Source organism: Triturus cristatus, chromosome 4_1 (genome assembly GCF_964204655.1).
Source record: "Triturus cristatus chromosome 4_1, aTriCri1.1, whole genome shotgun sequence".
In the NCBI taxonomy this organism is placed as follows: domain Eukaryota; kingdom Metazoa; phylum Chordata; class Amphibia; order Caudata; family Salamandridae; genus Triturus; species Triturus cristatus.
In genome coordinates this window covers 62,268,294-62,290,656 of record NC_140585.1, presented here as the reverse complement: position 1 = coordinate 62,290,656, position 22,363 = coordinate 62,268,294, and the positions used below count along the sequence as shown (strand labels likewise).

The following is a 22,363-nucleotide window of genomic DNA, read 5'->3' as shown; positions in this document are numbered from 1 at the left end:
CCTTGGACCAGTGGTGGGAGCGCCCCCGAAGCAAAGGGTTTCTTATAGGCATGTATTTCCTGTGATTTACACCCTAGCCTGGCTATCGCCCCTTGGGACAGGCAGTCTCTAGGGACTGTGCTTTCTGTGGCTCTGCTCTCCTGTGGTAAAAGGCCAAAGCAGTAACAACCCAGTCAGTACGTGTCCATGCAAGAGTACGGAATCAGAGGAGACAGGAATGCACAGGATCGAAGCTATGACTGACCAGCCGAAGAGCCCTGTTCGGCCTGGTCTGGAGAGCACCCCACTGTGGCAAGCATTAATTATCAACAAAGAGCCACGCGCACTGTCAACAGACTGCCTGCTAAAGGCACTATTAGTCCCAGGAGAACTGTTTGCCTGCTGTTGGAGGAGGAGGGGCAACATCTTCTACACGCTACATAGAGCCGGACTCTCAAATGCAGCGCTGGACGCCACACCACTGCAGCTGCCTGGTAAAGGGACTACAATTCCCAGGAGACCTGTTGTCTGCAGGGGCAGGAGGAGGGACCGCATCTTCTACACGCTATATAGCGCTTGACTATGTCCTGCAGCGCAGGACGCCAAACCACTGCAGCTGCATGGTAAAGGGACTAGAAATCCCAGGAGACCTGTTGTCTGCAGGGGCAGGAGGAGGGACCGCATCTTCAACCTGCTTTGTAGCTCGTACTGTCTCCTGCAGCACAAGACGCCAAGCGCACGTCTTCATTCAGCCTGAAACTGTTCGTTTAGCTGAGAGGCTGCTCTGCATTTCCCTCTATGCAGCAGCTGCACAAAGTAACTTCACAGCTGGAAGCCCTTAAAGTAATTGTGAAAGTGACACAGCTCCGAGCTCTGCAGTCACGGACTGTCTGCACAACAAGTTGAGTTCTGTTCAGTTTCATGAAGCTGGCTCAGGCCCGCTCTGCGCAGGCGCCTCTCACGAGTGCCCTCACTTATATTTCAGGTTCTTTGCAGCAGTAAGGTCAGTTAAAATAATGAAAGGAAAAGATTGAGAAAGAACAGGTTTCAATACTTTGTGAGCTTTTGAAAATATATTGAGTCCGTCAAACAACCGTAAGTTATCGTATAGCAGCCAAAGAAACCATATATCAGTTTATGAAAACCACTTTTATTACGCAACACTGTTGTCTCGAAAGTGTGCAAACATCAACCGATTTCACGAAAAACAAAATCAAATAGTACACTTAGGAAAAAAGCGCTCTGACGTGGCAAGCACTGGCTGCGTCATACCTGTTAATTTTCTTACGGCAGGTTGGTAGTATGGGTGTTGGGGTAATATGTAGCATGATAAGTATATATATTTAAAAGTAAAAATCTGTTGCAATTCAAGTTTGTAATAATATATAATATGGAAATTGGTTGTAAATGGTTGAAATAAATGTATGCGTCCAGGATGTGCATCTGTCAGTGACATACAGTCACAGGGAGAGTTTAAAGTGTACGTGCGATTGAAATGAAGAAATAAACAAAGCAGGTTGAGAAAAGTATTTAAAGTATGCGGTCTGGATGTGCATCTGCTAAGGGCATAGTTACAAGATAAGTTTAAAATATATACGTGAATATCATTAAAAGAAAACTATTAAATTAAGTATTAAAAAGAGAAAAAAAGCCTCTGGTAACGAAATACATTCACACAGAGTATCCCTGTGAGGCTAAAAGTGTTTGTAAGCAGACATCAAGGGAGCAGGGAAAAGTAGATCCCACAACCCAAACAGTGGAAGGACACACAAGTACCTTGGCATGCTTCAGAGAAGGTGGAAATTAACGGAGGATGACATGGGAGAATGCGCTGACCAATGAACAGAAACATACATATCGACAGACCTGATTCTGGTGGGATACTCATGATTTTTTAAGCAAAAAATGCCTTTATTTAATGTGTCACAAATACCCTACTAAAAGCCCACCAGTAAGCCCACCTGTAGGTTTGTCACTGGGTGTAAGGCTGTGACCGAGTTATACCAGGTGATTCAAATGTAGAACATGGGAGGAAACATAGAGCAAACAATTCACTGAGGAGAAATGGGACAAGCTACGGGGCTTCTGACAACTGGTCTCAAGAAATGCCACGTCCAAATGCTCATTTTTTATCTATCTGCATCAGAAGTGTCTTTGGGTGCGGCGGTGACGTTGGGTGACTCTGGTCAGTGGTGACGGAGATAGTGTCACTCATAGTTGTTGAAATGTCACTCATAATTACACTGAAAATATGAAAATGTCACACATAGCAATCTGTAACCTTGGTAGCTATGTATAGATAGTTTTTTAAAAGCAAATAACAGATATGGCACAAGTGTACATGAAGACGGATGAATGCTGGGTCGCTCTCAGGTACTAACTTGTACAATGGAACACTGGCTTTGCTTCTGGTTTTGGAGCTACCGTTGATCTCTTATAGAGTTGTTTCTCCTAACCCTAAGGTCTTTATAAGCGGGACATTGATAAATCCCCGAATTTGAAAGCGATCAGCTTCTTTGACAAGACTAGCGAATTGAAATACTTGCTGCATTCAAAATTGTTTTAGGTATGTATACCCAGTTATTAAAATAGCGCCTAAAAGCTATCATTTGATACTAAATAGAAATGACTAGTGGTGATAGGGGAGGCTTAAATAAAAATAAAAACGTTTTGGTTTTATTGTAATAAAATGTATAAATGTACAGAGTCAGCAACATGTGAGAACAAGCACAATAATGTAACACTTTCTGTTGTTTAGAAAACTGTCCTGAAGAAGGTGAACGATCCTTCATCCACCGAAACACAGCGTCAACTTTTCTGTTTTCTTGTATGGATGTACTTTAATATAATCTGCCTGTATTTTTTATATGAAATTTTTTTAAATCATTGCTGACTTTTGAATAAATTGGACTTGATTTTATACAAAAAATATCTGATTAATCTTCTGCTGTTCTGACTCAATAAGAATGTTGTGTACTGTACTAGTGAGTTCTACTACTCCCCTCAATAACCAATGTCATTCAGATAGTTTATTATTAACTTTGTTGAATAGGGGCTCTTTGTATTTTCAAAGAAACCATAGGTGACACAGCTATTGCTTATGAATTGTTTTAGGAGTGTTTTAGATATTTTAAATAGTTGCAGCAGTTAACAGTAGTGTTGTGCCTCTGACTTTACAAGGGCACTAGGTTAGTGTCCTTCTATTTCTGGTGCTTTGCAGCACTCAACATTTTAGTTTCTTGTTGCTCAGATGGGTGTTATTTCTGATATTTATATGCTTTCCGCTTATTCTTCGCTTAATTATGCTTGCCAGAAAGTGTCACTCATTGTCATTGAAATGTCACTCATAGCAATCTGAAACCTTGGCAGCTATGATAACAAATAACCCAAAAACACAGGAAGATTAGAAAAAATCTGTTCTTTAAATTTTCGCTTTGACATATAACTTAATGCCACACTATATTTGGTCTTGTGTATACAATTGCATGGTATTTTTCTCTATTTGCTTTGCTATGTACCATGATGTGCATCTGAAAAACCTGATAAATAAAGCGTTAAAAAAAATAAAATGAAAAATTAATTAGCTTTCCAGTTTAATTGCACCACTAAACACATATTCTCATATATTTAATTTAATAAATACTCTTTAGTCCTCTGCATAAGTGTTTTGAAGATGTTCATGTGAAGTGTAACTGTAACTGTAAATACTTTCTGAGACATCTAAAAACCCAGACATTTCCTGCCACAAAATGCTTGTTTGTGTATATTCACTCCTGAAGAGTGGATGTGATGGTTCTTTAAGTGGCCAGCAGAGGGCGCGCCTCGCTTGCTGGGATGAATCCACTGAGCACATTGTAGGAAACGGAGAAGGGTTTCCTGTCCCAGGTCAGCGGTGGCAGAGACAGTAGAAGCAGCAGATGTTGACATCTTTCCTGCCTCTCCCTCTGTGCCCAGCCTGCTGCAGAGGAGGAAGGACGCCCTGTCTCTCTGTGCAGTGATCTTCATCTTCAGACCGTCATAGACCCCCCTCCTACCCCAGACCCCAAATCTGCACCTTCCCCACCCCAGCCATAGGAGGAGGCGAGAGCCTGGAAATGTCTACATGGGTTTCTGCTCAGGTAGGAGATTGTCAGCACCTTGTGCTGTGTTTGTAGCAATAGACTGAATAATCCTGGAGGAAATCTCCTACAGGAGCCGGGCTCTTCTATCCATGGACCTCTGGGGGCCTTTCCGTCCGGGACTGGGGGTGTTTGTGGTCATCATTTGTTTTAAAGAGAGGATATGTGCACTGCACTGCATCGTAATGCACTGTGAGAGATATGTTCACACTGCACTGCATTTCACTGCACTATGAGTAATCTGTGCATGCTGCACTGCATCTTACTGCACTGTGAGAAATCTGTGCACTGCATCTTACTGCACTATGAGGAATCTGTGTACGCTGCACTTTACAGCACTATAAGGAATCTGTGTCACTATAATGCATCTTACTGTACTGAGGAATTTGTGCCACTGCACAGGAAGAGATGTGGCGCAGCGGCCAGGGCGACTGACTCCGGAATCTGGGGATCACGGTTCGATCCCCGGCGCCGGTGGCAGATTAGCCCAGCACCATGTGCTGGGCTAATCTGCCACCGCTGCACTCTCTCATGTGACTCTGGGCAATAGCTTGCTTAATCTTCCCGACAGCGCCTAGAGATCCTTACGGGTGATTGTTTGCGCTTTACAAATGTGGATTATTATTATTATTATTATTACACTGTGAAAAATGTGTTCAAATTGCACTGCATCCTAGCGCTCTATGAGAAATCTGTGCACACTCTTTGCTCGGCTCTCGCTGTTAGTTTGTTGACTTGCCCACCTGTACCAGAAGCATGTCCACCAGGTAGCTGAACGTCAAGGCGCCCCTGCTGCCCCTTTGCCCCTGTTTTCATATCTCAGTCTAGGTAAAACCTCAGTCAATGCAATAGTTTCCAGCGGCATAGGTTGGTTTATGCAGATGTTGGCGGGGCTGTTAGTCACTCTTCTTGGCCTCTCCTCTCTGTACCGAAATCGTTATGATCACTTGCTGTAAGAGGGTCTGCTCTGTGCAGAATAGTCAGGTACTTCTCGGCACACGGCAGACATCACATGTCACATGTCACATGGTAAGTTCTAGCTCTTCCCCATAGTTTGGAAGAATTAGGCACAAGCACCCAGGGCTGCTTGTATGACAATGCTACAAGGGGTTGCTTCACTCTCTCATCAACGGTGTGTTGGTGAGGATTGTGCTAGGATATGAAGCCTGCATGAAGGATTCCAAGAGACTCTTGAAGTCATTCTGCTCTAGTTGTCACTTCAGCTGGAAGGGGAGAACAAGATGAGCGAGCAGAAAAAGCAAGAAGAGGCCAGAGAAGAGAAATAAGAGGGATACAGAGAGAAAAAACACAAAGGGTGGAGTAAAAGTAATTAATAGATATCGGCCAAAATGTGAAAGAAAGAAATTTGTACGGGAGGGTTAGAGAGTTCTAAAAGATGGCCTGGAAAAAAATTCTAATGAACATTATTTATAAATTGCCAATAGTTGAATCATATTTTAGGAGCTAAAAATGTGATTTAAGTTTGACGTGAATGTGAGTCTTCATGCGTTATAGGTGTAATGTGCTGTTTAGTGGTACCAATACTTGAACCAACTTTATAGCTTTGGATATGGGTTCCCAATCACAGAACAGTGTAAATGGACCAAAGGGAGGGATCAATGTATTTCCGGGTTACCAATCTCATCTCTAGTGAGATAGTTAAGAGGTCCCAGGTTCCGACCGTCCTCCTTTATAAATGTGTTTATGCGCATACTGCACAGATCTTTGTTACCTTTATATCATACATACCAATCCTAATAAATTATGTTGAGGTGGCCCTTTCTAGCGTGCTTTCACTTTTTTTTTTGTTTGCTTTTGTCCCTCCTGGTTTTCCTCTGATCTATGTAATAGCCTACGGACATTGATCGCATTTTACACTGCCATTCAGTGCCAAAGTGCTATGCTTGTCATATACATACTGGTGAAAGTGTATACATGATTGGCTAAATTGAGTTTGCTGTTAGTCCATTGTCTAGAGGTAAGACATAGACCTAGGGCATGTAACTCAACACCTCATCCGTGGGCCTGCAGAACTGGTTGTGCCACCCACAGAGATAGTTCTTTAAATGTGCCACAGATTTGCCATGACGGGGCCTGTGTGCGCAGGTTACTGTTACTAGGCTTGGCATTTAATAATACGCGTTCCAAGGTTCTGCATGTCTCTTGCTATATCTGAGTACCCCCTGGGGACAGGGTGCGTTGTCTGCAAAGGGTAGGGCATGTGCGTGTGTTTGCTACATACACTGGTAATGAATGGCACATAGTAGTATGTTTGGTACAGTAGGGCCTGTTCCTCGTATTGGATTGCCCCGAGGGATCTGTGGAAAGGCTATTGAGCTGGATTTCCTGCATGCAGAAGAGTGTCAGTATAGTGTTTGATATCGATGAGTTCGTAATGGCGAACCTGCTCCGGTGGTTCGAGTGAATTCGACATTATGAGGGTGGAAATATCACTTTGGGAGAGTGGGAATGTCTGTACTCATGGCTCTGTATGCCTATCCACCTGTCTCCAGTTCACAGCTGGCTGCTGGGGGGATAGCTACATCTGTGCATTTCTGATAAGACAGCCATAAACTAAGGGCTCAAGATATACTGTAGACCTCTCACTCTGAGGGGCCTTCCTCTGATGGTTAAGAGGGGGTGGAATTGACACCTGCATTCCAAGTGGCAGGGTTGTGGCCCCACTAAAAATACTGATCAAGCCTCCCAGGGTAGGATGTCAGACATGACAACATTTAGAGAGGGCCCGTGCATTTCAAAGGTGGCCTTTTGAGCTGATCTCATCTTCATAGGTCATTGTGGGTATAACCACTGGGCCTCTGCCTTTAAGAGTTAGAGACGCTTTGGGGATTGGAAACATACTATGCTGGTTCGATGCTGGGACATCAACAAGAATAGCAAGAAGAACTATTGGGGCGGGGGGTTGCAACTGGATTATCTGTAGACTAGTGGTGGCCTGGGGCTTGTTGTGCTCTAGGAAAGAGACTATCACTTGGTGGATTTTGCCTGGATGTTGCTGGCCTGCAGCTAATTGGCAACTGTTGTGGCCCAGGTCCCGAAGCACTCTCCAAGGGCTGGTTGACTGGCCTCCTGTCCTCGAATTCCCAGGGACAGAAATTATCTCACCGTTTCCACAAGATCGTAAGGACCGCGCAGGGTGAGGTGTAAACATGTGGAAGTGATCGTCGGTTACAACAGGGACCCTCCCGACGTGTGCAGTCGTCAGACTGGTACATTGTTAAGGATGCCTTGTGTGCACCCACGACTTGCTCCCTGGAGTAACTATAGCTCCCACCTGGGGGCGGAGCTTGGCTCGAATCTGGAATGGCCGTCTGAGTCTAGGGCTCCTCCGCGCCGATCGACGATCCTGGATCTATCCGCACATACTGCCACTTACCAAGCACCAAGAATATAGTTTTGCGAACCGGAGTGGCGCCGCACCCCGCGAACGAAGACCCGACCTTGCTAGTCCCACCCTGGCCGAAGTTATAGAGCAAAGAAAAGTGCGCAGTGCTTGGCCGTGAATCCCCGTACTGCAGTACGCGAGAGGCGGTGCGGTGTCGCTGTACGTCCGGGAGAACGTCAGCAAGAAGACCCAATCCCTGGCGACGAGGAGAGAAGTCTCATGTAACTCTTCGGCAGCGTCACCATAATTATCAGCAGACTTGCGGAGCAGGAGAGGGGGACTCCGAGGTTCCAGCAGTGGCGGAGCAGCAATAGTAACAGTGCATAGGGCGGAACGCAAGGGGGAATTGCAACACCCTTTTTCCCTCTGGCGTGCAGTGCACCATCGAACTGCGGCAAGTGCGCTACAACCGACTGCAGCGGAGAGAGTGAGTTGCAGATGCATCTGCAGGTGGGAGGACCGGGCGGACAAGGCAAGGCTGGCTGCTATAAGCGTTACAGGGTTAAGACCCCGAAGAACAGCACCGTGTGTCATAGTGGCTCCCTGCGATGTATGTAAGCACCATCGTTCAGGAGTTTAGCCTGGGGGAGTCCTGACAGGCACCTCTGCGCACGAACAGGAATCAGAGGGGAAGAGCGGTGGAGCAAAATAAACGCCCTGGTGAATGCTGAATTAAAAATAACGGATTTACCTCAGATAAGGGGAGGCAGTGGCACAGCATCCACCACACTGCTGAAGCTGGGTTCTGGTAGTGGAGACAGAACGCTTTCAGACACAGGGGCCGCGCTAGATAGCGAACACAGCGGGCACCAGGAGAGCGGAAGGCATCACAATGAGAGTGGACACTGCCCTTCCATTTGGTTGGGTGCAACGCCTTCGGGGATGACTGCCTGCAAGTAGCGAGGTCAGCAGCCATAGGAACAGTCGGGCAGTGGCAAAAGCGCAAAGTGACGTCGCAATGCAAGGGACGCTATAAGTCGGGTGTGGGCTTGCCCGGATGGCGGAACACCGCACCTCACGACGCCAGGGCGGCACGGAAAGATCAACTACTGGCGCTGTCCAGGTAGGAGCATCGGGAGAGGAGTTGGCCTAACGGTTAGGGCGCTCGACCTCGACCCTGGGGGAACTGGGTTCGAGTCTCGGTAATGACGCTAAACATCCTGTGATTCTGGGCAAATCACTTAATCTCCCCGTGCCTAACAAAAAATGAATGTGTGTCCTCATGTAACGTAACTGGTGCTATGTAAAGCGCTCTGATACCTGATTGGATTTGGGTCAAGTTAGCGCTATATAAAACTCTGCAAAAAAATAATATTGTAGCATAGCTAAATCGACGTGTGGAGACGCGCAAGACTGATGCTAAGTTACTGGGTGAACTCAGTCGTGAAGAAGTGAGGTGATGGACGATTAAACGCCGGAAATAGCGGGTACAGCCCCCAGAGGCTGGTACACTTACGGAAGCGGCGGATTGCCACTACGCTTCGACTCCTGGTCTGGGGCGAAGCCGTAGTTCTTTGAGAGGAGGCCGGCGCCCACGCCCTTGCTCCCCTGTCCCTGAGGCGGAGAAACTTGGTAGCTGAGTATTAGTCCTGCCATACTATGGAATGCAATGGGTAGAACCGACAAGTCCCAACCCAAGCTTACCTTCTAACAAAAGTGCTCCCAGTCGCAGGACTTGTCCTCCCGCGCGACTACTCAGGCTCCTCCACCTGCAGAGGGGGAGCCGGATCTACGCAGCCTGCTGTTATCAATAGAAAAAGGCCTACAGAATGGTATCACGTCACTGGGTGCGAAGATCGATGCCCTCTGCTACTGGATGGACAGGATGGGGGAGAGGCTGGATAAGCACGCGGAAAGACTACATATGTCCGAAAGATGGATGACGGTAGTGGAGAAGACGCAGACAACCCAGAATGCGGACTACAAACAGCTGGAGAGGATAGCGCGGGCACTGCAAGATAAAATGGAGGATTAGGAGGCATGCTCGAAACGCTTTAATCTACAAATAACTGGTCTGCCGGAGATGACGCAAACAGGCAATATAGAGCGTTTTGTGGAGAAACTGCTGACGGATCTCCTGGGCGCAGAAGTGTTTTCGAATATGTTCATGGTGGAACGGGCGCATCGCACATTGGGGCCCAGACCGCCACTGGGAGCCCCGCCCCGCCCAATCATCGCCCAAAGTTGCTAAACTACAGGGATAGGGATGCGGCCCTTCGTACGGCGAGGGTCAAACAAACACTGACCTTTGAAGGATCAACCATATCACTGTTCCCAGACTTCACAGTCAGAGTGCAAGAGGCCCGCCGACAATTTATTCCTATGAAAAAACAGCTGAGAGACTTGGGCGCAGAATATGCCATGCTGTACCCAGCAAAACTGCAGGTTAACAGACAAGGACGCTCCCACATATTTGTTGATCCGAAGGTGCTGCAAAAGGTGATTGAGGACTGGAGCAAGGAACAACGACGGAGTCCAGTAAGTCATCCCCAGAATGAAACGGAAGGGAGTTCGCTGGAAGACCAAGACTGAGGCCTGACTGAGCATCTACCGTTGATAAGTATCCTGGGGCAGGGGGGTGGAGGGTAGCAAGGGGAAACAGACAATGTCAAACCAAATCAGGAAAGTGAAGATGGGTGGGCGCGCTTTTTCTTTCCTGGCATCGAAACATTGGAATCTGCTGCCCTTACATTTGCGCTCTTGTTCAGATCTTACCATCTTCAAGAAGTATTTGAAGATCTGGCTATTTAACTGAGCTGCTGGGTCTGTCGAAGCCTGCCTCCACAAGCGCCAAGAGATCCCCCTGGGGATGATTCGTGCACATTACAAATATAAAAATAATTTTTAAAAAACTAATGATCATACTGGGATAGGAACCTATTGACTCACCAGGGTACGTGGCTGTGGCCGAGATACATGCACTGGTTAGGTATATGGCAAAGTTTCAGATATCCAGGTGCCACAAGATAGCCGACGCTTCAGACAGGGAAGAGGAATGGGACATTGCATGCCTTGGGACTGGCTTTGTTGGCGGGGTGTGTGGTAGTACCACGGCAAGCACAGATAAGACTAGCGGCTTGATGGAGGGAGAGTATATAGCGATTGGCGCGGGGGGGAGGCCGGGACAGACGCAAGCTGGTATAAGTGTTATTTCAGCACACTAGTTGTACACCGAGCGACTTCCGCCCGCAAGTGACAAATACCACAGTAGTTTAACCAGTTGGGAGAGGGAGGGGGGGGTGTGGGAGGTCCCTGAGAGGGATGATGCGCAACCGAGTTGTGGGTGGTCTGCTGGGGGAGGGGTGGGTAGGATTGAGAACCAGTTTTTGTTTAATAAGTTGGGGGAGTCAGAGATGTTGAGTCAAGAGGTGCAGTACGAATGCCAGACAAGGGCTTTAGGGCGTTCTGAGAAGCATAACAGATGGACATGCTATGACAGGAACAACTGCTGACCATAGACCACTAGACTCCCTCAGGGCGCTAACCTGGAACGTGAGAGGTCTGAATGACCATCGCAAAATGTGGAAAGTTCTGCAGTATCTCAATAGACATAAGATAGACATGGCCCTATTGCAGGAGACACACCTCCCCATGCACAGTCCAATGTTGAGATCCAGGGGCATGAAGGGTAAAATAAATGTGGCAGGCTTCACTACTCACGCCAGAGGAGTAATGACATGGATTAACCCTAGATCTGACTACACACTACAACTATTGAAGGCTGATGCAGGTGGGAGGTACGTGATCTCTAGATGCCAGGGGCGAGGACTGAACCTTTTATTGATCGATGTATATGGTCCGAACTACGACTGCCCGGAGTTCTTTGCTGCGTTAGCTAACACAGTGAAAGGATGTGAGATGACACACATGATGTGGGGAGGGGACTTTAATTTTGAGAGGAACCCGAGCTTAGATAGGTCAGGGGGACCAACCAGGAGGCCGGCATCAGCAGCTAGAGCTATGGAAAGGGTATTGATTAGTCAAGGCCTTCAGGATGTCTGGAGAGAACTTCACCCGTTAGAAGGAGGTTTCACACACTACTCAGCCTACCACAATCTTCATACCAGGATAGACTATTGGCTGGCATCCTTACATCTTGTCCCGCAAATACGTGCATGTCAGGTCCTACCATGCACACTGCTGGACCACTCCCCATTGCTTGTGGTCTTGTCCACCCCCAAAAAGACGATCCCCCCATTCACATGGCAATTCCCCTCATACTCATTGCTAGATCCTCTATTCAAAGAGACAATGGCTGAAGCCATAGAAACATTTTTCTCTAACAACATTGGGTCTGTTAGCAGTTATCAAACGATTTGGGAAGCCTTCAAAGTTTATATTAGGGAAGAAGCCATGGCCAAACATTCAGGGGTACTCCGTGATATCCGCCAGAGGCTCTCGGCACTGGAGCGTCAACGGGGTGAGTTGGAGTCGCGGCAGGTGTCAGAGTCTGATGGGGACCCTGCGGAAGTAATGAAACAGTTATTGGAGGAGTACCATGAAGTGAAGCACCTGGGGAAATACGCTACAGCTAGAGTATATGGAGAGGGGGACAGGCCGGGGTCAGTGCTGGACAACCTATTGAAAGCCAAACGGGATAAAACCTTAATTACAATAATCAGAACAGAAGAGGGCGCCCTCCTCACAGAGGAAGCTGAGATAGCTAATAGATTCAAACAATACTATTCGGGCCTCTACGCCTTACGCCTGTCGGACATGGACGGGGAAATATTTGACTACCTGGAACATTTTAAGCTACCCTCCCTGTCTAACTCACACAGAGAGTTACTAGTTCTCCCTATTGAAAGAGACGAGATTCTGGAAGCACTATCGAGTATGAGGGTGAACAGTGCCCCAGGACCGGACGGTCTCACTGTAAACTTTTATAAGACCTTCATAGATTTACTACTTCCCCACCTTTCGGAATTATTTGACGACATGTGTGTCACGGGGCAGATGCCGCCAACGATGAGGGAGGCTATGATAGTTGCTATTCCCAAAACAGGTAAACCACGGGAGGAATGTGGGTCATATAGACGGCTCTCCTTGTTGAATGTTGATGCCAAATTGTTTGCAAAAATTCTGGCGAGACGACTGGCGCTACTAACTCCGGATCTGGTGGCTCCAGAGCAGGTGGGATTTGTACCTGATAGAAGCCTCACATATAATCTTCATACAGTCTTCGGCACAATACAGCATGTTCGACACGATACAAAGGCAATTGCGATCTCCTTGGATATGGAGAAGGCGTTTGACTCGGTGGAATGGCCCTTCATGAGGCAAGTCTTGACCAGAATGGGACTCGGCCCAGTATTTCTACAACTGATAGGGGTGTTATATAACGCCCCCACTGCGCGTATCCTGCTGAGATCTTTAGTCACCGACCCTATTCCCATTACCAGAGGTACAAGGCAGGGCTGTCCTTTGTCGCCATTGCTATATGCACTGGTGGCAGAGCCACTGGCATGCGCACTCAGGGAATATCATAGCCACAGAGGGGTGAGTTTTCCCAATTATAAAATTGTGCTGTCAACTTATGTGGGCAATACCCTTCTGTACGTGAGAGATCCCGAAAACAATCTAGGCCCGGTCCTGCGTGAAGTGGTACACTACGGCGCGCTATCCGGGCTGAAGGTCAATTGGTCCAAATCCATAGCCTTCCCGCTCACCCCGTCCACAACGATGTTCGAGATGGAATACCCGCTGCAGTGGATGGATGACTCGGTTAGATATCTTGGCATTAGATTGCACACGGATTCGAACGTTGTCTTCCGCGAGAATTATGGCACGGCAGTGGCTAAGTTAGAAGATGATGTTGAAACGTGGATTGGATTACCGCTATCATTGTTGGGCAGGGTCTCTATCATGAAGATGGTGGTGCTACCTAGATTCCTCTTTCTTTTTACGAACATACCAATAGTACTGCCGCGTTCCTTTTTCACCCGGGTAAATAAATCGTTAGTGAGGTTAGTTTGGGCGGGCAAACAAACGCGAGTACAATGGCGGGTACTGACTTTACCATATCACCTAGGGGGTCTGGGCGCACCTGACCTGGAACTGTATTACCGAGCAGCACAGGGAGCGCAAGCATATAGCTGGGTTCATGGCGCGGATAATATCCCGTACCTCCGACTAGAGAGGCTGTTCGCGGACCAACACCCTCTCCCAGCTGTCATATTCGGGCCGGTGGATCGCAGGACAGGTTTTTTGGACTCATTGAACTCGACACGGCATGCCTGGCACAGCTTGTTACAACAAAGAGCGGGAGCACAACTATACTCTCCGGAGATGTTAGTGGACTGGGCGGTCTGGCTGGCCCCAGCAGGGATGGAGGAGTAGTTAGAGCGCTGCAAGTGCTAGGTATCCGCAAAATGGGAGATCTGTTTATAGACGGAGTCGCCATAACTAGTGACGCAGTCATGAACTCCGCTGAGGCACCCACAAAGCTTCAACGCTTTCAATTCCACAGAGTACATGGTGCGCTTAGACAGCAGTTGGGGGACGACTTAAATGAACCTCCTGAAGTGCAAGAACTAACATACCTGATCAAAGCCAAATCCCCTCGCAAACTTGTCTCCAATATTTATAGACTGGCAATGTCGCAGAGAGCTAACCAGTTTACCAAAGCTAGACTGGCCTGGCAGCTGGACTTGGAAACAGCAATTGATGATGACATGTGGACCTACTGTTGCACTAACACGAAACGTATATCACTTCATGGGAAACACAGATTGATACATTTTAAATACATTAACAGAGTGTATTACACACCAGAAAGACGCATTCTGCGACAGATGCTGAGCCGCGTCAGCGGATTTCATGCATGTAGCGTGGAGCTGTCCTGGGGTGTACCGCTTCTGGGAAAATATATTTAGTGAAATTGGCGCAATAGCTGAGTTGGAGATCTCCCCTGATCCAGCACTGGCGCTACTAGGCTACTCTAAAACACTCTCAAGGGCAGCCCGTAGACTGGTGGATCTAGGCATGCTGACGGCTAAACGTAGAGTAGCAATGTGCTGGCTAAGGGGCCCTTTACCCACAGTGGCACAGTGGTTGCGTGACGTTCTCTACTGCTGCACACAATTTGAGTCTTTTAGCGAATTACTCCCGCCAAGGAGCAGATCAAAGAATCTTTGGGGGTTATACACCACATATTTGAAAGACAAGAAGGAGAGAACGATAGCAGCGGCGCGGAGGGTGGAAACAATTCCCTAGCTACTGAGACGACATGACTGGGTGCTGGATTAAGTAATCTCTGAACACAAGGGAAAATTATATAAACCGAGAGAGTGCCTAAACCCGAAAAATAGGTGTGCATTGGTGCATTGGCATGGTGGTAGGGGGAGGGAGCCAGAATGGAGGAGAGACAAGTATAGAATGTCAGCATTGAGTAGTGGAGCGATTGCCTGGAGCCCTGATAGTAACTGACTGGTCTGATACCTCTTTGTTTGGTTAATATTTTTAAGAAAAAATGGTATTAGTTTATAATGCATTATATAGTAACCGACGCACGGCAATTTCACCTCGCATTGTATTTGGTCACACAACCCATAGAATTACGCTGCCCGGCCTCCGAGGATGTGGGCTAAAGAGAGTCACTATAAGAATGCCGCCGCCCCCCGGGTTGTAGGCATCTGGCTGTGTATGTCGGTGACAACTTTGGCAATAAAAAAAAACTATAGCTCCCACCTCTGCCAGAGGCGAAATCATTCTCCAAATTGGGAGCGCGCCAGCTTCTGGTGTTGCAGTCTTTTTCCTGCGGGGAGGATAGTGATCCTGCACTCGTGAAGGTGCCACTGGGTGCCTGAGGACCTGATCTGGATGGATGAAAACAGGTAACTGTTTCCTTCCGCTTTAGGTGGTCCCTTAATGTAATCAAAGTGTTGACAGCAGGGGCAACGTGTATCGTTGGCTTGTGAAGTTTGAGTGGCTGAGGGGCTGAGGGGCTGAGGGGCTAAGTCACAAGGTGTAGAGAGAACTTGTGATTTCTTGACCATTACAAGTATACAGAGTACGCGATAATGGGAATGTTGTTGTTTATGCAAATGAGTTAGCGGAAAAGTGGAATACCTCTGAGCAGCCTGGATATATGTTTCTGTTGCTTTTAATGTGGAAGGGATTGCTTGTATTGTGTGTATGTTGCTTACAAGGCTGAAGGGATAATGGTGCAAGCGAACACCCAGGACAATTATATATATGTGTTTTATAGCAATCAGTCTCTTCTTATGAGACGCCAGAGTCAATATTTAAATAGTCCAGTCTTTCGGTCCCGTCTTGTTCCCTTCACAGACGTGGATCTCGTCTTCTTCTCTCCGGGTTCCGATCTCACCCCAGTCCTGGATGGAGGCTCGGGATACAAGAGAGAAATATGGCAGACGTGAGGGCCGGTATGTATGAATATCCTGCGGGACAGGGAAGTGAGGGACACCAGTGCTTTGTTCATGCGTCTAGTGATGTGAGGGTAGGTGCGGGGAAACTCTCGGGGAAATAGAGGGGCGATTCTACCTGCTTGCATTCGCCTTCTTCCCACCCACCCCGTTACACGGTCGCGTACCAGTGTAAGCCACGCTCTTCCTGAAGTGTGGCTGGGTGATAGGCGAGAACGTTGGCCTCCTGGCTTCTCGGGTCCCTTTTCCTCCTTCAGGCTGGATTATCGATCAGCACGAGGGTCTTGTGGCATCTCTCGGTAGCAGTAGCTCTCCTCCGATTCACAGTGCGCGCCCTTCCTGTGTCTTCCGGGTTCCTTTTCTGGCTCCTCCTGGATGACGACGGTGTCCTGGGCGGGGTTATCGGAAAGGCCTTCCCAGTTAAAGGGACCGTGCCCACCATACAGCGAGTCTGTTTCATGCGGAGCATTTCCTTCTGCAATCCACTCGTCAGTCTGTGAAGACAGGAAAGGGGGCGTGTCAGGGGGCACAGGCTACCATTCCCCCTTTTGTTCCTGCTCCACTTTTTCCAGACCAGAGCTGTGACAATATGTTAATGCTTGAAGAGTTTAAAATTTTCATAGAAGTGTAAAATGTATACGCAATGTGTATGTCGTTTTGATTTCAGTGTGTGTGCAATACATAGACCAGTGTTGTATACATACCGTGTGGAGTCTTTTGGTAGCGTCCACAGGGTTTTGCGAGGTTGAGGGTGCCAACACTTTACACTTTGACCCTGAGGATAAGCCTAACTGCTCTGTGCCAAGCTATCCAAGGGTGAGCGTAGGTTATCAGACAAGTGTATCTTACTCATCCTATCTAGGACAGTGGATTCTGCCTGGCTTAGATGCACAGAAACGACTGGTTCTAAAAAATTCCTTATAATAAATACATTGAAAAAAAATGTAAGCTGCACCAATTTTGCACCCAAGACCACCTCAATCTGTCCCCACTCTAGACATGTTTTTGAAGAGCCATGTCTTCAGCTTCTTACTTACCTCAAGAAGTAAGGAGGAGGCTCTGATGTGTGAAGGGAAGTCGTTCCACACTTTGAAGTGATGTATGAGAAGAGTTGGCCTCTGGATCTGTTTCTGTGTATGCATGAGAGGTGTCTGAGTATGAGTCTGGCTGAACAGAGGTGCATAGGGGTTGATGGAAGGAGATGCAGATGTTAATGCAGGCTGGGAATGGTTGGGTAGTGTCTTGAATGTGTAGGACTTTGGCCATGTATGATAGGAGGGTGATTAGTCAGTAGTTGGAGAGTATGGTGAAATCCTCAGAGGGTTTCCTCAGCAGGACTCTGACAGCTGCCTGCCTCTAGGTTTCTGAGAAGAGGACCGCATTGATGGAGTCTTTCAGGATGGGAGTGAGGACTTCACTGATGGTGGTTAGACCTTTGTTGAAAGTGTGGTGGGGAATTGGTCTAGGGGGCACCACAGTGGATGGTCTTCATGGTTGCAGCAGTCTCTTTTGTGGAGATGGTGTTTTACATGGTCAAGGTCCATTCTTCAGTTGAGATTGGAAGACTGATTGCGCGAGGTTGCTGGAGTCAGGTTGAAGGTTGAAGTTGACATAGGTGAATGTGATCGCCTTCCAAAAGAAGTTACAGAGTTTGTTGCAATGGGTCCTGTAAGGGGAGATGTTGCTGGTGGTGGCTGCAGCACCGTGAATTTTCTGACAATGAAGAATATGTATTTGGTGCTGTTGTTGCTGGCTTCGAAGCGTTCGGTGTGGGCTGTTCACTTGGCATTTCAGACATGCTGGTGGAAGCATGTCAGGGCAGATTAGAAGACATCATTGTCTGCGGTGTCGTGCACCACTTGATTTCCAGGTGCTTACAGTGCTGCATCACAGTCCAGAGTTCTTCTGTGTACCAGCTGGCTTGCTTTTGTGATCTTGATTTTTGTTTTCTGTGCTTGAGGGGGGCCAGGTTGTTGGTGCAGGTGGTGATCCATTCATTGAAGTTTTGGATGTCTTCCACTAGGTTCCTGGTGTGCTTTGAGAAGCGTATGGAGAGGGCAGACGCCCAGTCCTTCTCCGAGATGTTCTTCCAGCAGCAGCAAGCCTGTCCAGAGGTGGTGGATGTCCTGTGATCCAGCATGGTGAGCTCGAAATTCAAAAGGGTGTTGTCAGTTCAGGTGATAGGCTTTGGTTTGTAGAATCTGATGGCATTTAGTGTGGAGAAGAGAGGGACCAGGAAGTGTTTAGCGGTGTGGGTGGGTCTGGTGATGTGCTGAGTATGGTTGGGGTTCATAAGGCTTTTGAGGAGGGTATTTGAATTTCTGTCATTACGGCCCTCTAGGGGAAAGTTCGGGTCTCAAAGAAGGATGAAAGTTCTGGAGTTGATGGTAATCTCAGAACTAGATTCATTCCAATTTCCAGTCTTTCTGTTACACAAAACTATATCTCTATATTATCAAAGTCAAGACCAGCCTTTTCCCATGTTTCTTCTGTATTGTACTTTGGGACTGCTGACTTTTCATAATTCACTTTGTTGTTAACCTAGAAAGACATAAGTTGGCTAGTTCACTTTAATTCTTCCAAACAGTTTGAGGACACTGAATGCTTCAATCTCTGACCCAAAGAGAACCTCATTTAGTTTGTGAACATCGGAGGGGAAAAAAGAAAATCGGGGATTTCACCACACGGGGTTCGGTCCGTGTGACGGTCACCTTCTTCAGATAGCAACGTTGTATCCTCTCTGGTTAATCACTTGATGTCTTGAATACTACGTGTAATATACATCCAGGCTCCTGTGATCCCATACCCAAGAGACTAAAAACGGCCAAAGTGTTCCCCAGTCACACTGAGGGCGGATAGTTCCCCTTCTAACAATGCAATGATGTGACTGGCTGTGATGGCAGCAGATTATTCATCATGGTACCACTGTGTTCACTTGCACCCCTAAGGGGAATATTGCTGGCTGATGGTGGGGAGGATAGGTATGTGTCTGTCTGTCTGTTTGCTGTTACATGCAGGTTGTCCTGTGTCCCTGATGTGCCTGACAACCTGACCATTTCTATTGCTTCGGCTCCCCTATCTGATACTTAAAGTAGGTGGGGAAGGTGGGGGGGAGGGGATCTTGAAATCCCTTTCATTATAGAAGCAGTTTTCCTCTGAGCTCAGTGAAATCCAGCTTTCTTTTTTTTAAAACAATTTGAGCTCTGTGGCTTTATCAGTCAAACGCCAATTAAGAAGAAGGTGACCTAGAGCAGCTCTGACTCACCTGATCTTTGAACTGCTCAGCCAGGAAAGGAGCAACATCTGACTGTAAGAAAGCTCTGGAACATCAGCACGAGGCACCTCCTGCCTGGAGGTGGCTTCAAACCGGTGGGCCACCACAAAACACAGGCTCCTTCCAGACCAGCTAGCCTCAGAGCAACAACAAGCATCATTCAGGGCAATGGTGCTGTACAAACACATGTTCTGTTGGTCGTTCTGTGACCACAGGTGTCATGACACCTACCATAGCGGAAAACGACGATCCAAACACTGCAGCCCAAACCCTGCATCTATGGATCACCGACAGCGCCAACACCTTAGCCCCCCTCAAGAAAAACAACAACACCCACGTCAAGAAAGCTAGATGGTTTACCACCGAACTTCGAGAGTCCAGATGCACCTGCCGCAGCCTCGAAAAGGACTGAAGGTACACCAAATCCATAGAAGCCCACAACAACTTCAGAGCCGCCACCAAAGTCCACCACCAACTCATCAGAAAAACAAGGAAAAAAGCGCTCAAAGACAGAATCTCCACCCACGCACACAACAGCAAAGAACTCTTCAACATCATCAAGGAGTTCGCTCAACCTACCAGTGAGTCCACCGACATCCCACCCTCACTAGACCTCTGCGAAAAACACAGCACCTTTTTTAACCTCAAAATCGAGAGCATCTACGACAACTTCGATGAAGACAACCAACACACTGAACCCTCACCAACCACCCCGACACCATGAAGCCAGCGCTCGACAACTGGACAGCCCTCACCACCGAAGATACACTGAAGACGATGAATTCAATCCACTCCGGGGGTCCCACGGACCCCTGCCCCCACCACATTTTCAACAGAGCCGTCGTCACCATCGCACCCATGCTCCGCCACACCATCAACCGCTTCCTGGCAACTGCATCGTTCCCTGACGACTGGAAACACGCCGAGATCAACCCCCACCTCAAAAAACCCTCGGCGGACCCCACCGACCTCAAAAACTACAGACCCCTCTCCCTGCTCCCTTTCCCAGCGAAAATCATCGAGAAAGCCATCAACAGCCAAATCGCCACATTCATCGAAGAGCACAACATCCTCGACTCCTCCCAATCCGGCTTCAGAAAAAACCACAGCATGGAAACCGCCCTCCTCTCCGCAACAGACGACATCCACACCCTACTGGACAAAGGAGAAACAGCAGACCACATCCTCCTTGACTTCTCAGCAGCGTTCAACAGTCTCTCACCGCACCCTAATACACAGACTCCTCGACACAGGGATTCAAGACAAGGCCCTCGACTGGATCCGCTCCTTCCTCTCCGGCAGAACGCAGCAGGTCAGACTCCCCCATTTCCTCTCTGACCCTACACCAACCACCTGCGGAGTCCCCCAGGGGTCATCCCTCAGCCCTACGCTCTTCAACGTCTACATGGCTCCACTCGCCCGCATCGTCAGAACCTACGGACTCAACATTGTGTCATATGCAGACAACACCCAACTCTTCCTCTCCCTATCTAATGAACCCAACACCGGCAGACACAATTTTCGAGAAGGCATGGAAGCCATCGCCAAATGGATGAAAAACAGCTGCCTTCAACTAAACACCAACAAAACAGAAGTACTCATCATGGGCCCACACTCCGATGCCTGGAATGACACCGGGTGGCCCCCCGCCCTCGGTTGTCCGCCCACCCCCCAGACCACGCACGCAACCTGGGAATCATCCTGGACTCCGAACTCAAATTGGACCGCCAGATCAACGCTGTCTCATCCTCCTGCTTCCACACCCTCCGCTTCCTACGCAAGACCTTCAAATGGATCCCCCTCGAACACAGAAAGACTGTCACTCACGCACTGGTCACCAGCAGACTCGACTACGGCAACACACTCTACGCCAGAATAAACAAAAACCTCACACGCAAGCTACAGACCATCCAGAATGCCGCCGCAATACTGGTCCTCAACCTGCCAAGACACTGCCACATCTCCCAGCAACTGCGCACACTCCACTGGCTCCCCATCGAAGCTAGAGTCACCTTCAAGATGCTCACTCATGCTCACAAAGCCCTACACGACACCGGACCAGCATACCTAAACAGCTGACTCAAATTCCACGCACCCCTGATGACCTTACGATCAGCCCAGCTCTCCAGCGCCGTGGTCCCCCACACCGGAAAGACCAGATCAGGTGGGTGCTCCTTCTCCTTTCTCCCAGCCAGAGCCTGGAACGCCTTCCCTCTCCACCTCAGACAGACAACCTCTCTCCCCATCTTCACAAGAAACCTCAAAACCTGGCTCTTCGACAGACCCCCTCCTTGATGGACTGGAACCTGCGAAACCCCCCTCCCCCATCGCCTTGAGACCCTCACGGGTGAGTAGTAGCGCTTAACAAACGTGTGATTGATTGATGGCACACGGGAACCAAGAGCATACTGATAGATCTAAAACAGACAGACAAAGCACAAGCCATCAGGACTGCGTGGTAGCAGAATAAAACATTGTCACAGCTCTCCTGAAACAATTATGACTTTACAAGGGACGGAATGAATTGAGGGGCCAAAGATAGCTCAATTTGGATGTGCTGCCTAAGTTCACTGAAGGTCCCCTGAAAGTAGGTGACGCTGGATTGCAGAAGCGACCTAGGAGTGTGGGGCACCAACACATCAGCGAATGAGGTTGGGATGCCTTTGCACGCTGTAAAAGACCTGATGAGTAAGACAGAGAATTTTAAAGTGGGTCAGTTTTTTGCCTGTAAGCCATTGAAGAAGCATGATATTTCAGCATCGCTAACTAGCATTATTGGTATATTGTGACTACACTGTAGTCTTACCAACGTAATTTCCAGCCAGCCGAGGTAGAAAATAAAGGCTCTTACCCCCTCCACTTGTTTAGGGCTATGGTGCAATGGCAATATCATATCATGATCCACAGTTGTAAAATGCAAGAAGAGCAAACCTTTTTAATTTAAGAAGGATGGAAAGGTAAATGTGGTGACCAGGTTATTAAACTTTTCAACTACGACCGGCATGGGCCAGTGGTCCAACATCCCAGCTGATGTAGTTCCACCAATGACAAGAACTTCCGTTTTATCTCTGTTCATCTGAATACATTTAGGAGTCATCAGGACATGAATGACTGTCAAGCAGCCCCCAGATGACTGATGGAATTGTCAGAATCCTGGTCCAGCGTAAGGAAGGGCTGTGTGTCATCCGCATAGGCTTAC

The 22,363-nt window shown here is 48.1% G+C and overlaps 1 pseudogene across 1 annotated transcript in view; it reads left to right on the top strand.

The window, feature by feature from the left end:
* The first annotated feature begins 3,883 nt into the window (after positions 1-3,883).
* LOC146839520 (uncharacterized) overlaps positions 3,884-22,363 on the top strand; it is a 62,105-nt pseudogene continuing 43,625 nt past the window's right edge. Inside the window, exon 1 of the transcript XR_014981098.1 lies at positions 3,884-4,097. The product of XR_014981098.1 is annotated as an uncharacterized LOC146839520 (transcript). The remainder of the gene's footprint in view (positions 4,098-22,363) is intronic.